The 11562-nt window shown below is 38.7% G+C and overlaps 1 pseudogene; it reads right to left on the minus strand.

Annotated features, from left to right (window-relative positions):
- Positions 1–10527: 10527 nt before the first annotated feature.
- On the minus strand, positions 10528–10916 carry LOC136167120 (large ribosomal subunit protein eL27-like; annotated as a pseudogene).
- Positions 10917–11562: the final 646 nt, after the last annotated feature.

Raw genomic sequence — 11562 nt, forward strand, 5'->3', positions numbered from 1 at the left:
GCTGAGGTGATTTTTTCTTTTTTTTTTTTGAAGCCAGTTAATGAGTAACATGTAAGTATAACAGAGAGTGGTTTTCATCCTACCCACATTTGCTCTGAAGGAGAAATAAACATGTTTGGCAGACTCAGCTTTCAGTTTACTAATAGGAACACCATATGACTCTGGATTTAGGCCAAAACGTCAATGGAAACTCAAAGACTTAAAAGAATGAGATGCAGAGACTGGCAGTAACTAAACATGAAGGGCAGGAATGTTTCCTTTAACCTCCTGAGCCTGATCAAAAGGGCGGGGAATGTGGTTGACGTATAGGAAATAACTAGCCCATGTTTGGTAAGACACACAGGAGACTGTGTGCTGTGGTGCTGAGCCTCTGGGGCCTGGAGAGCTCTAGAGTTCTTATGGAAGTGATACGTACCAAGTTAGGGAGCTTCAACATTCAGGCTATGTATTTTGCTGGTTATACGAAACTGTACTCAGTACCAAAATGGTGATGACTATAAAGACAAACAAAACAACACTAGGAGTTAAGGGCTCAGACTCCTTCCATTGCATGCTGGCTGTCTAACCACAGGTGATCCCAACCCTGCCAAGCATATCAACCATGCTTCTCTCACAAGATTAGAAGGAAATCATATTGGAGAATATTCTACATATTATCATTTTTGTTATTTAGAACCCTAGTAAGAGTGTGAAAGTGAAAGTGTTAGTTGCTCAGTCCTGTCCAACTCTTTGTAACCCAGTGGACTGTAACCCGCCAGGCTTCTCTGTCCATGGGATTCACTAGGCAAGAATACTGGAGTGGGTTGCCAATCTCTTCTCCAGGGGATCTTCCTGACTCAGGGATCAAATCCAGTTTTCCTGAATTGCAGGCAGATTCTTTACCGTCTGAGCCAGCAGGAAAGCCCACTAAAAGCAGGAGGGAAAATGAATTTACTGTGTGATGATCTTCAGATCGTCAATCACTTAATGTTTCTGCACAAGAAAAGCATCAGTTTTTCACCAGTGTTACTAGTGGCAGGGAAGGATTTAGTTCAAAGGAGCTATATTCTCTCTCTTCTGTTTCCCTTGTGATGAGTCAGCGACATTGGAGAATGACTGCCTTAAGTGAAGTACACAGATTCTGATAGTGGAAGAGAGCAAAGTTTCCTGGGAAATCAAACCTTTAGCCTTGCTTTTGTTAGCACTTTGCTCTAACCAGCTGATAACCAGTCAGGGGTAGGTTTTTGTTTCTCTGTGTGCAGTACCGACTCTAAGAATACTTTTGAAATTATTAGATAATTTCAGTAGGAATTTACTGGTGCCTACCAAAATGACCAGTTTATCCCAGTTTGTCCAGAATATCCTTAGTTTTCAGCATTGAGTGCCCCACATCCTAGGAACCTCTTAGAGTTGGGCAAACCAAGGCGGGTGGTCATCCTGGTTCCAGGTGTTGTCTGTTGGTGTAATGCACCAGTCGTGTAATGCAGAACTGTGTAATGCACAGTTCTGATGGTGTAATGCACCCAGGTTCCCTCATTTTTTTTTTTTTGATAGTGCAGTATACATATTTCTCTTTTTCCCTTTATGTTTCCCCTTATGTACCCTTTTTGTGTTGCAATTATGTTAGAAAGATATTAGGTAAGGTAATTTATACTAAAGTGGATCAATCAAACCCATCATGACCTAGTGATTATCATATGAAGTAAGTCAGACAGAGGAAGACAAATATGATATCACTTATATGTGGAATCTAAAAAATGATACAAATGAATTTATTTGCAAAACAGAAGTAGACTCACAGACATAGAAAACAAACTGACGGTTAACAAAGGGGAAATGTGGGGGAGGGATAAATTTAGAGTTTGGGATTAACAGATACACACTACTATATATAAAATAGATAAACAGCCAGGACCTACTGTCTAGTACAGGGAACTATATTCAGTAGTTCACAATAACCTGTAATGGAAGAATCGATCTATTGATAAAACCTGAATCACTTTGCTGTGCAGTTGAAACTTAGGCAACGTTGTAAACCAGCTATACTTCAAAAAAAAAAAAAAAAATCCATTACCAAACCTCTATAATAGCAGCAACCTATACGGTAGTTTCTGCTCCTTATGAACAAAAATCGCACAGATACTATAACCAATGAAACATAAATGTTATTGTTTCCTAGGCTGGTTTGGATTTTAACTAGGGGCAGTGCTTAACTGAGGACAAAATGTCTCCAAAGGAAGAAATCCTAGGGTCATCAGTGTCTTTGGACGTATTTTTCAGTAGAGAAGATTCTCAAATCAAAAATATTTTATCAGCAAGTCTCCATGCTAGCTGCAGTGAGTGATACAAAAATATTTTAAGAAATGGGTCCTTGCTCCATTGTGTAGCTAGGAAGAGAAAATATATGTAATTGAAAAGTTAGCTAACCAATGAAAGAGGGAGGAAAGCAGTAAATTAGGCTAATATTTCTTGAATCTCTGTACTGTCTAACATCTTTTGTGTCTATGTAGCATCTCTGCTAGATAATTTAATAATCACATTTAATCATTGCCAAAGCCATATCTTTACAGATGATGAAAATATATCTTTAAAAAAGTTAAGCAATTTGGCCATCATTAAGTGGCCATAAGAATGTGATCTTGCCAGATTTGATTCACTCATTCAAGAAATGTTTATTAAGTGTTAATTTTTAAAAGGAGGCAACATCATCTGAGACTGGGATAATTTAGAAAGGCTTAGAGGAAAAGGTGGAGTTTGAGTTGAGCTCTGAAGATTGAGGAGATACTAGAAAGGCAGAACAGGAAGGGAGCAGGGCTTGTGAGCAAATAAACAGGCACGGACCATGCACGTATTTGAGAGTGGAGTGTTTGTGTCAGGGATGTAGGGGAAGATCTTTGAACATCTAGATGTTGGCTGAATTGTGAAGGACCCTGAATGCTGGTGGGTAGTTCAAGCTTTATCTTATAGGCACTGGAAATAAAGTGAGGAAAGATTAGTCTGATGGTCATGTGCATAATGCTTTAGAAGCAGAAGGGAATGAGTGGATTCACTACTGCAATCATCTGGTGATATGGTTGTTTCATAGAGGCAGCAACTACTTAGCCTATGAGAGGCAGCCCTGAAGTAGTGGAAACAGTGTTGACTGAACTCTTATGTAAGATACCGAGTTCATTCCTTATCATAAGAAACTGTGTCAGAGATGAGATTTGCTGAAATTCTAGAGCATGGGTCATAAACTCAAATGCCTTCAAGACCCAGAAGAGTAGTAAAACCATGACAGGGGAGAGGGGGCATAGAAGTCTGTAGAAAGGGGGAGAGAAGTGGAGAGTTCATGGCCTCCCTAGAACCTGTCAGTGTGAAACTACAGATGCTGGTGGGAGAGGGCAATCCACACTTGGCTGAAGGCAGGAGTCAGTCATGGCTTTTCTACTGAATTCCACTTCTTGATATGAGCTACCTATGATCAGTCTTAAAAATTTTGCTAGTAGTCATGTCTGCACTTTATGTTCAAACAGGAGTAAGGTTCTGATAGCACATGACCACTGAAAGAAATGTGACTGATTACTTTAGTTTTTAAATGGATGACAGTTGACAGCTGTGCATCAGTCTACACCTGCAGACACTCAGCTGCCACTGTTTGACCCCTTTGGCTGTGTTTAGATGTGGCCTGTACTCAAAGCACTTTTAGCCTTTGCCACAACTTTCATTTTTATGTGGAAAAATGGAAATGAAGACCAGGTGACAGAGACATTGGCAAAAAAAGAAAAAAAAAAAGTATGATCTATGAGATAATAACCAGAATACAATGAAAATAAAAATAGCAGAGACCTTTCATATCTTTCCATGGAAAGGGAGATTAATAAATAAAACTAAACAAGATAAAAACTGACAACTAGGAGGCAGTTTTAAGTAAGACCACCAATGATGGAAATATCTCATTTTTCTGATGCTTTCCAGTAAGTCACAGTGCTGTATCTTTATCAACAGAGATTATAAAAGGCAAAGTGGTTGACTGAGGAGGCTTTATAAATAGCTGAGGAAAGGCGAGAAGTGAAAAGCAAGAGAGAAAGGTAAAGATATACCCAACTGAATGCAGAGTTCAGAGAATAGGAGAGAGAGATAAGTCCTTCTTCAATGAAGAATGCAGTGAAGTAGAGGGAAATAATAGAATGGGAAAGACTGGAGATCTCTTCAAGAAAATTGTAAATATCAAGGGAAAATTTCATGTAAAGATGGGTGCGATAAAGGACAGAAATGGTAAGGACATAACCAGAGGCAGAAAAGATTAAGAAGAGGTGGCAAGAATACAGAGAATTGTACAAAAAAGGTCTTAATGACCCAGATAACCATAATGGTGTGGTCACTCAACTAAAGTCAGACATCCTGGAGTGTTAAGTCAAGTGGGCCTTAGGAAGCATTACTACGAACAAAGCTAGTGGAGATGATTGAATTCCAGCTGAGCTATTTCAAATCCTAAAAGATGATGCTGTTCTCAATATGTCAGCAAATTTGGAAAACTCAGCAGTGGGCACAGAACTGGAAAAAGTCAGTTTTTATTCCAATCCCAAAGAATGTTCAAACTACCAGACAATTGTGCTCATTTAGCACGCTAGTAAGGTTATGCTAAAAATCCTTAAATCTGGGCTTCGGCAGTATGTGAGCCAAGAACTTCCACATGTAGAAGCTGGGTTTAGAAAAGGCAGAGGAATCAGAGATCAAATTACCAACATTCATCGGATCATTGAGAAAGCAAGGGACTTCCAGAAAAACATCTACTTCTGCTTCATGGACTACATGAAAGTCTTTGACTGTGTGGATCAAAACAAACTGAGGAAAATTCTTAAAGGGATGCAAGTACCAGACCACCTTACCTGTCTCCTGAGAAACCTGAATGTGGGTTAGAACAATGCAACTGAATGCAACAGTTGGAACCTTACATGGAACAACAGACTGGCTCAAAATTGGGAAAGGAGTATGTCAAGACTGTATATTGTCACCCTGTTTATTTAACTTATATGCAGAGTACATCATGTGAAATGCTGTACTGGTTGGATCACAAGTTGGAATCAGGATTACTGGGAGAAATATCAACAACCTCTATATGCAGATGACACCATTCTAGTGGCAGAAAGTAGAGGAACTAAAGAATCTCTAGACGAGGGTGTAAGAGGAGAGTGAAAAAGCTGGTTTAAGTCTCAACATTCAGAAAACTAAGATTATGGCATCCAGAAGGCAATGGCACCCCACTCCAGTACTCTTGCCTGGAAAATCCTATGGATGGAGGAGCCTGGTATGCTGCAGTCCATGGGGTCGCTAAGAGTCAGATGCGACTGAGAGACTTCACTTTCATTTTTCACTTTCATGCATTGGAGAAGGAAATGGCAACCCACTCCAGTATTCTAGCCTGGAGAATCCCAGGGATGGGGGGCCTGGTGGGCTGCCGTCTATGGGGTCGCACAGAGTCGGACACAGCTGAAGCGACTTAGCAGTAGCAGTAGCGGTAGCAGTACCATCAAATTCATGGCAAATAGAAGGGAAAAGGTAGATGCAGTGACAGATTTTATTTTCTTGGGGCTCCAAAATCACTGCAGATGGTGACTCCAGCCATGAAATTAAAAGACGCGTGCTCCTTGTGAGGAAAGCTATGACAAATCTAGACAGCATATTAAAAAGCAAAGATCACTTTGCTGACAAAAGTTAATATAGTCAAAGCTATGGTTTTTCCAGTTCAGTTCAGTTCAGTCACTCAGTTGTGTCCGACTCTTTGTGACCCCATGGACTGTAGCACGGCAAGCTTCCCTGTCCATCACTAACTCCCAGAGCTTACTGAAACTCATGTCCATTGAGTTGGTCATGCCATCCAACCGTCTCAGCCTCTGTCATCCCCTTCTCCTCCTGCCTTTTTTCCAGTAGTCATGTACGGATGTGAGAGCTGGACCATGAGGCTGAGTGCTGAAGAATTGATGCTTTCTAATTGTGGTGCTGGAAAAGACTCTTGAGGATCCCTTAGACAGCAAGGAGATTAAACCAGTCAATCTTAAAGGAAATTAACCCTGAGTATTCCTGGAAGGTTAGATGCTGAAACTAAAGCTCCAATATTTTGATTACCTGATGTGAAGAGCCAACTCACTGGAAAAGCTCCTGTTTGCTAGGAAAGATTAAAGTACAAGTAGAAGAAGGTGGGAGAGGATGAGATGGTTAGATTGCATCACTGGCTCAATGGACATGAGTTTGAGCAAACTCTGGGAGATAGTGAAGGACAGGGAAGCCTGGTGTGCTGCAGTTGATGGGGTTGTGAAGAGTTGGACATGACTTAGTGACTGAACAACAATAACAACAATCATCTGATAAATTGTGTAGGAGTTATGGTATATTCTGTTTTGTTTGATTTTATACAAATTGGTAATATTAATAACTTCCAGAGAAATATTTATGAACAGTGTATGATTTTTTAATGTCCCCATAATGGATTTTTTGGTATTATTTTTATTGTGGTTAAATACTGTGGTTAATGTGGTTCATAATGTTTTACCATAAGGTTTATAAAGACAAAATACACAAAATATAAAGAAAATTTAAAAATCATTATAATCCTCAGTTCCCAGAAATAATCACAGTGAGTATTTTAGCATCATTAAAATTATGTTTTACTCTAGTTCAGTTCAGTCACTCAGTTGTGTCCGATTCTTTGCGACCCCATAGACTGCAGCATGCTAGACCTCCCTGTCCATCACCAACTCCTGGAGTTTACCCAAACCCATGTCCATGGAGTCAGTGACATGATCCAACCATCTCATTCTCTGTTGTCCCCTTCTCCTCCCGCCCTCAATCTTTCCCAGCATCAGGGTCTTTTCAAATGAGTCAGCTCTTTCCAACAGGTGGCCAAAGTATTGGAGTTTCAGCTTCAGCATCAGTCCTTCCAATGAACACCAGGGCTGATCTCCTTTAGGATGGACTGCTTGGATCTCCTTGCAGTCCAAGGGACTCTCAGGAGTCTCCTCCAACACCACAGTTCAAAAGCATCAATTCTTTGGTGCTAGTCTTTCTTCATAGTCCAACTCTCACATCCATACATGACTACTGGAAAAACCATAGCCTTGACTAGATAGACCTTTGTTGACAAAGTAATGTTTCTGCTTTTAAACATGCTGTCTAGGTTGGCCATAACTTTCCTTCCAAGGAGTAAGCGTCTTTTCATTTCATGGCTGCAATCACCATCCGCAGTGATTTTGGAGCCCCGAAAAATAAAGTCGGCCACTGTTTCCCCGTCTGTTTGCCATGTTCTACTCTAAAGGACTGTCAAATTGTTAATCCTGAAAAAATATTCAACATTTACTAAACAGATTTTTATTATTTCTAAGGGGCCTTGCATTCAAAGTGAGGGATAAACAGATACATCTCCTCAGTTGTCTCCCCACAGCTGGAGCATCTGGGGCCAGAGCAGTTGATGTAGAGCCAGAAAAGATATGTTTGGAGAATTTCATGAAACAGATTTGAGCAAGATTTGTTTGGGAGTAAGCACAACACTGGCCAAGATGTTTCTAGTCTAGGCACTAGATGGTAGATAATGAGATTTTTAAAACAAAAAGGGATCTAAAGATATTTCACATTATAGATGTATCCAGAAGAGTTAGATGACCCACCCAAGGTCATGTGAATAATTATATAGTGGCAGAGGTGGGGCTGCCTCCTGGACTCTCTCTTCACTCCTGGCCTGGTAACCTGGCTCATGTTCACGTCATGAGGGTCTGCAGGATTCCTCCTCTTGTCACTCACAGGAGAATGAGAACATATCAGGGAGCAGCAGCAGCCCACCTGTGTTTGCTATTGTCTTTATACATTTCTTTTCTCACTGCTATTGTGTGAAGCAGCAGTTTTTCTTTTTGATATTAACTTTTTAAGACTTTGTCATTAATCATAATATTTAAAATTTTCTCCAGCTCTCTGAATTTCAGGGATTTTTCTTCCCATATTTTGCTATTGGATTCTAGGGCCACTACACATTTTATTTAAAAACACCGACTCTCTGTGCTTGAATTCTTATGATGCAACTTAATGGCTTTAGTTTTCTAATCTGTGCCATGGGACTAGTAATAGAGTTTACCTAATAGGTTTGTTGGGAAAGCAAGTTAGTTAATACTTGCAAAGACTTTGAATATTGTCTGCCACATAAGGAGCACTCAGTAAGTTGCTATAATTATTACCAACTTTTATAATTATTTTTATCAACATTTATAAAAGTGGGAAAAGGCAACCCATTCCAATATTCTTGCCTGGAAAATTTATAATAAAATCATAGGGCCTTATATACAGTAACTAATTATCTGTTTTTCAAGGTTTTCAAAAGAGCCTAACACATTATTTACATAACATAAACTCCACCTGTTTAAAGTGTATAACTTAGTGGTTTTTAGTTTATTTACAGAGCTACACAACCTCCACCATCGTCTAATTTTAGAACATTTTCCTCACTCCAAAAAGAAGCCTTGTACCCCATGAGCAGTTACTCTCCATCCCCTCACAGCCTCCTTCCTCTGCCCTCAGCAACTGCTAATCTACTAATGTAACTGCTCTATATGACAGAAAGTACCTTATCTGAGTATTTTATATAAATGAGATCATGTGTAAACAAAATCATACTATATGTGACCTTTTTTTGGGCTTCTTTTACTGGCTTCTTTTACTTAGCATGTTCTACTGGCTTCTTTCACTTAACGTGTGATTTCATCCACATTGTACCATGTATCAGTAATTTATTCCATTTTGTGACCAAATAATATTCAACTCTGTGGATACTGGAGAAGGAAATGGCAACCCACTCCACTATTCTTGCTTGGAAAATTCCATGAACAGAGAATATTGGTGGGCTGCATACAGTCCATGGGATTGCAGAGTTGGACACGACTTAGCAACTAAACAACTATAGATATACCACATTTTATTATCCATTCTTCAGGTGAATGTATTTGAATTGCTTTCACATTTTGGCTTTATGAATAATGCTGCTATGGAAATGTGAGTACAGGTTTTGTGTGGTCATATATTTTCAGTTATCTTAGTTGTATACTTTGGAGTAAAATTGCTATGTTTATATTTTTGAGGAACTATCAAATTGCTTTCCAAAGTGGCTGCACCATTTTATATTCCAACCAGTCATGGATGAAGGTTCCAATACCTCCATATGCCTGCCAATACTTATTACTTTTTCTTTTTGATTGTAGACATTCCAGTGGATGTGAAATTGTATCGCATTATGGTTTTGATTTACATGTTCCTAATAACAAATGATGCTGAGCATTTTTCTGTGCTTATTGGCCATTATAGCTCTTATTTGGAGAAAAATCTGTTTAATCCTTTGCCCATTTTCAAGTTGGGTTGTCTTTTTTATTATTGAGTGGTATCCTTCATATATTCTGGAAATAAGAATCTTCTCCAATATATGATTTGCAATACTTTCTCCCATTCTATAGGTTCCTCTTCACTTTCTTGATGGTGACCTTTGAAGCACAAAAGTTTTAATTTTGGTAACATCCAGTTTATCAATTCTCTCTTTTATCACTTGTGCTTTTGGTGTTATATGGAAGAAATAATTGCCTAACCCAAGATCAGGAAGATTTACTCTTATGTTTCTTCTAAGAGTTTTATAATTTTAGCACTTACATTAGTGTAAGCTCTTTGATCCACTTTGAGTTAATTCTTAAATGTATTATTTGTTAGGGGTACAACTTCATTCTTTTGCATGTTGTCCCAGCACTTAACTCTTTGGCCAGTTTTCCTGACACTATTGTTGAAAATGAATTGACTGTAAATGTTAGGTTTTATTTCTGGCTCACTATTTTAACAATATAATTAGAAACTTATTCACAATTGATTAATCTGATCAACACTGTTTCTTTTGAAGACGTGTGTTTTTATCTTTTTCATATGGTCTACATAAGTCCAGGACCAGTATTTTTGGTATTTTCCCTTTATCCTTCTTGGTAATCCTGAAATCATGTTTTTTAGGTGGTGGTTTATTTCACCTGTTTGTAACAGTGATATAACAAAGAACATTAATAGTAATGAGTCTGTACAAAATCTTCAAGCATTTAGAGGGGAATGAACTAAAAGACCAGTCTTAAAGACTGGCAAAGAGAAAGAGATTCACTTACTAATATGTTTCTATTTACTATTGATTACTTTTCTTCAATTTAGCATTCATCTTGTAACATTAAAAAAAAAACAGTAATGAATGGTGAGGCTGGGCTGAATTTACAACTACTGACTGTGATGGTACTGTCTGTGACAGTTTAGTCTTAAAAAGCTATTTTATGGTATCTTTAAGATGTGAGTCAGTATAGAAGTGTGAAATTTATGGAAGAAGAAATGTACATGGATAAAAATAAGTGAAAAATATTCTCTACTAGTTATAAAAAATGCAGATGATGACCTAATTGGGTAACAAATTAGCAGAGTTTTTTTTTAAAGATCACCAAATTTGTGGTGATGATAGAAGGCTTTTTCTTTTTCTTTTTTTTTGGTATTTTAAATGACCAAAACAAGACAAACCTAAAACTGCAGCTTCTGGAAGAGCCATTTGTCCTTGCGGGTCTTATATCTCTCCTTGAATTTGACCTGGGTGTCTTGTTGAGAGTAGGATCTCTGAAGAAATCCTTATGACAATGATTTTGTCCAAGGGAATATCCACAGAGTACCTTGTGGGGCATGAGGTGATTATAATTGTAAACTTTCATAAAAGACTTGATCTTTGACCTCTTAACAATTTTCATCTTGTTAATGATGGTTGTCAGTTTGTGGTCAATTCTAGCCCCCAGAGCATGGCTGTAGAGTTGGCCTGAGGTGCTATCATCAATGTTCTTCATGATGACTACTTTGTGTCTAGAGTAGCATCTGGCCAAGATCAGATCCATAATATTGGATTTCATGAACTTGCCCATTTCAGCAGCACCACTGAAGACTACAGCTGGTGGTAGGCTTCTTAACATGTATGTGTTTAATGCTGGAAATATTCCATAAAGGAGTTCTCATCCTCATTTTGCGGAGGAGGAAGCTGAGGCTTGTGAGTTTCATGAACTGATCCCACATCTCACGGCTTGTGTGTGACCAAACTGAGACTCAAACCTATGTATAAATGCTGATCTACCCTTCTATAGCCACAGGGAGAGGTTAGCCCAGACTGGTCAGAGGTCTTCGTGAGATTTCTGGTAAACCAGGGTTTGAATTCTGCCCTAAGCTTCTGTGCAAACCCTGTAGAGTAAGGTGGGGTTTGGTGGTTGCCTGGACCATCATGGGACTGAGGAGATAGACTATATCTCTGAGAAACTGTGTTCCATGTTAGGTTTTCAGGGAGGGAGGATAAAGAGTGGAAGTGAATTTATTTGTTGTGTAATTTCTGTATTCCTGGCACTTTATATATAGAAACTTATTTAACCCTCCTCTAATGCTAGGAAACTGGTATATTTCTCATCATTTCAGAGATAAGGGAACCAAACTCAAGAAAAAGAACTTTTTTTTGCTAGTTCACACATTCAGTTAAACAGCAGCAGAGCTGAAATTTAAGTGTAGGCCTATGAAATCCAAAGT

This window comes from Muntiacus reevesi, chromosome 1 (genome assembly GCF_963930625.1).
Source record: "Muntiacus reevesi chromosome 1, mMunRee1.1, whole genome shotgun sequence".
Classification (NCBI taxonomy): Eukaryota; Metazoa; Chordata; class Mammalia; order Artiodactyla; family Cervidae; genus Muntiacus; species Muntiacus reevesi.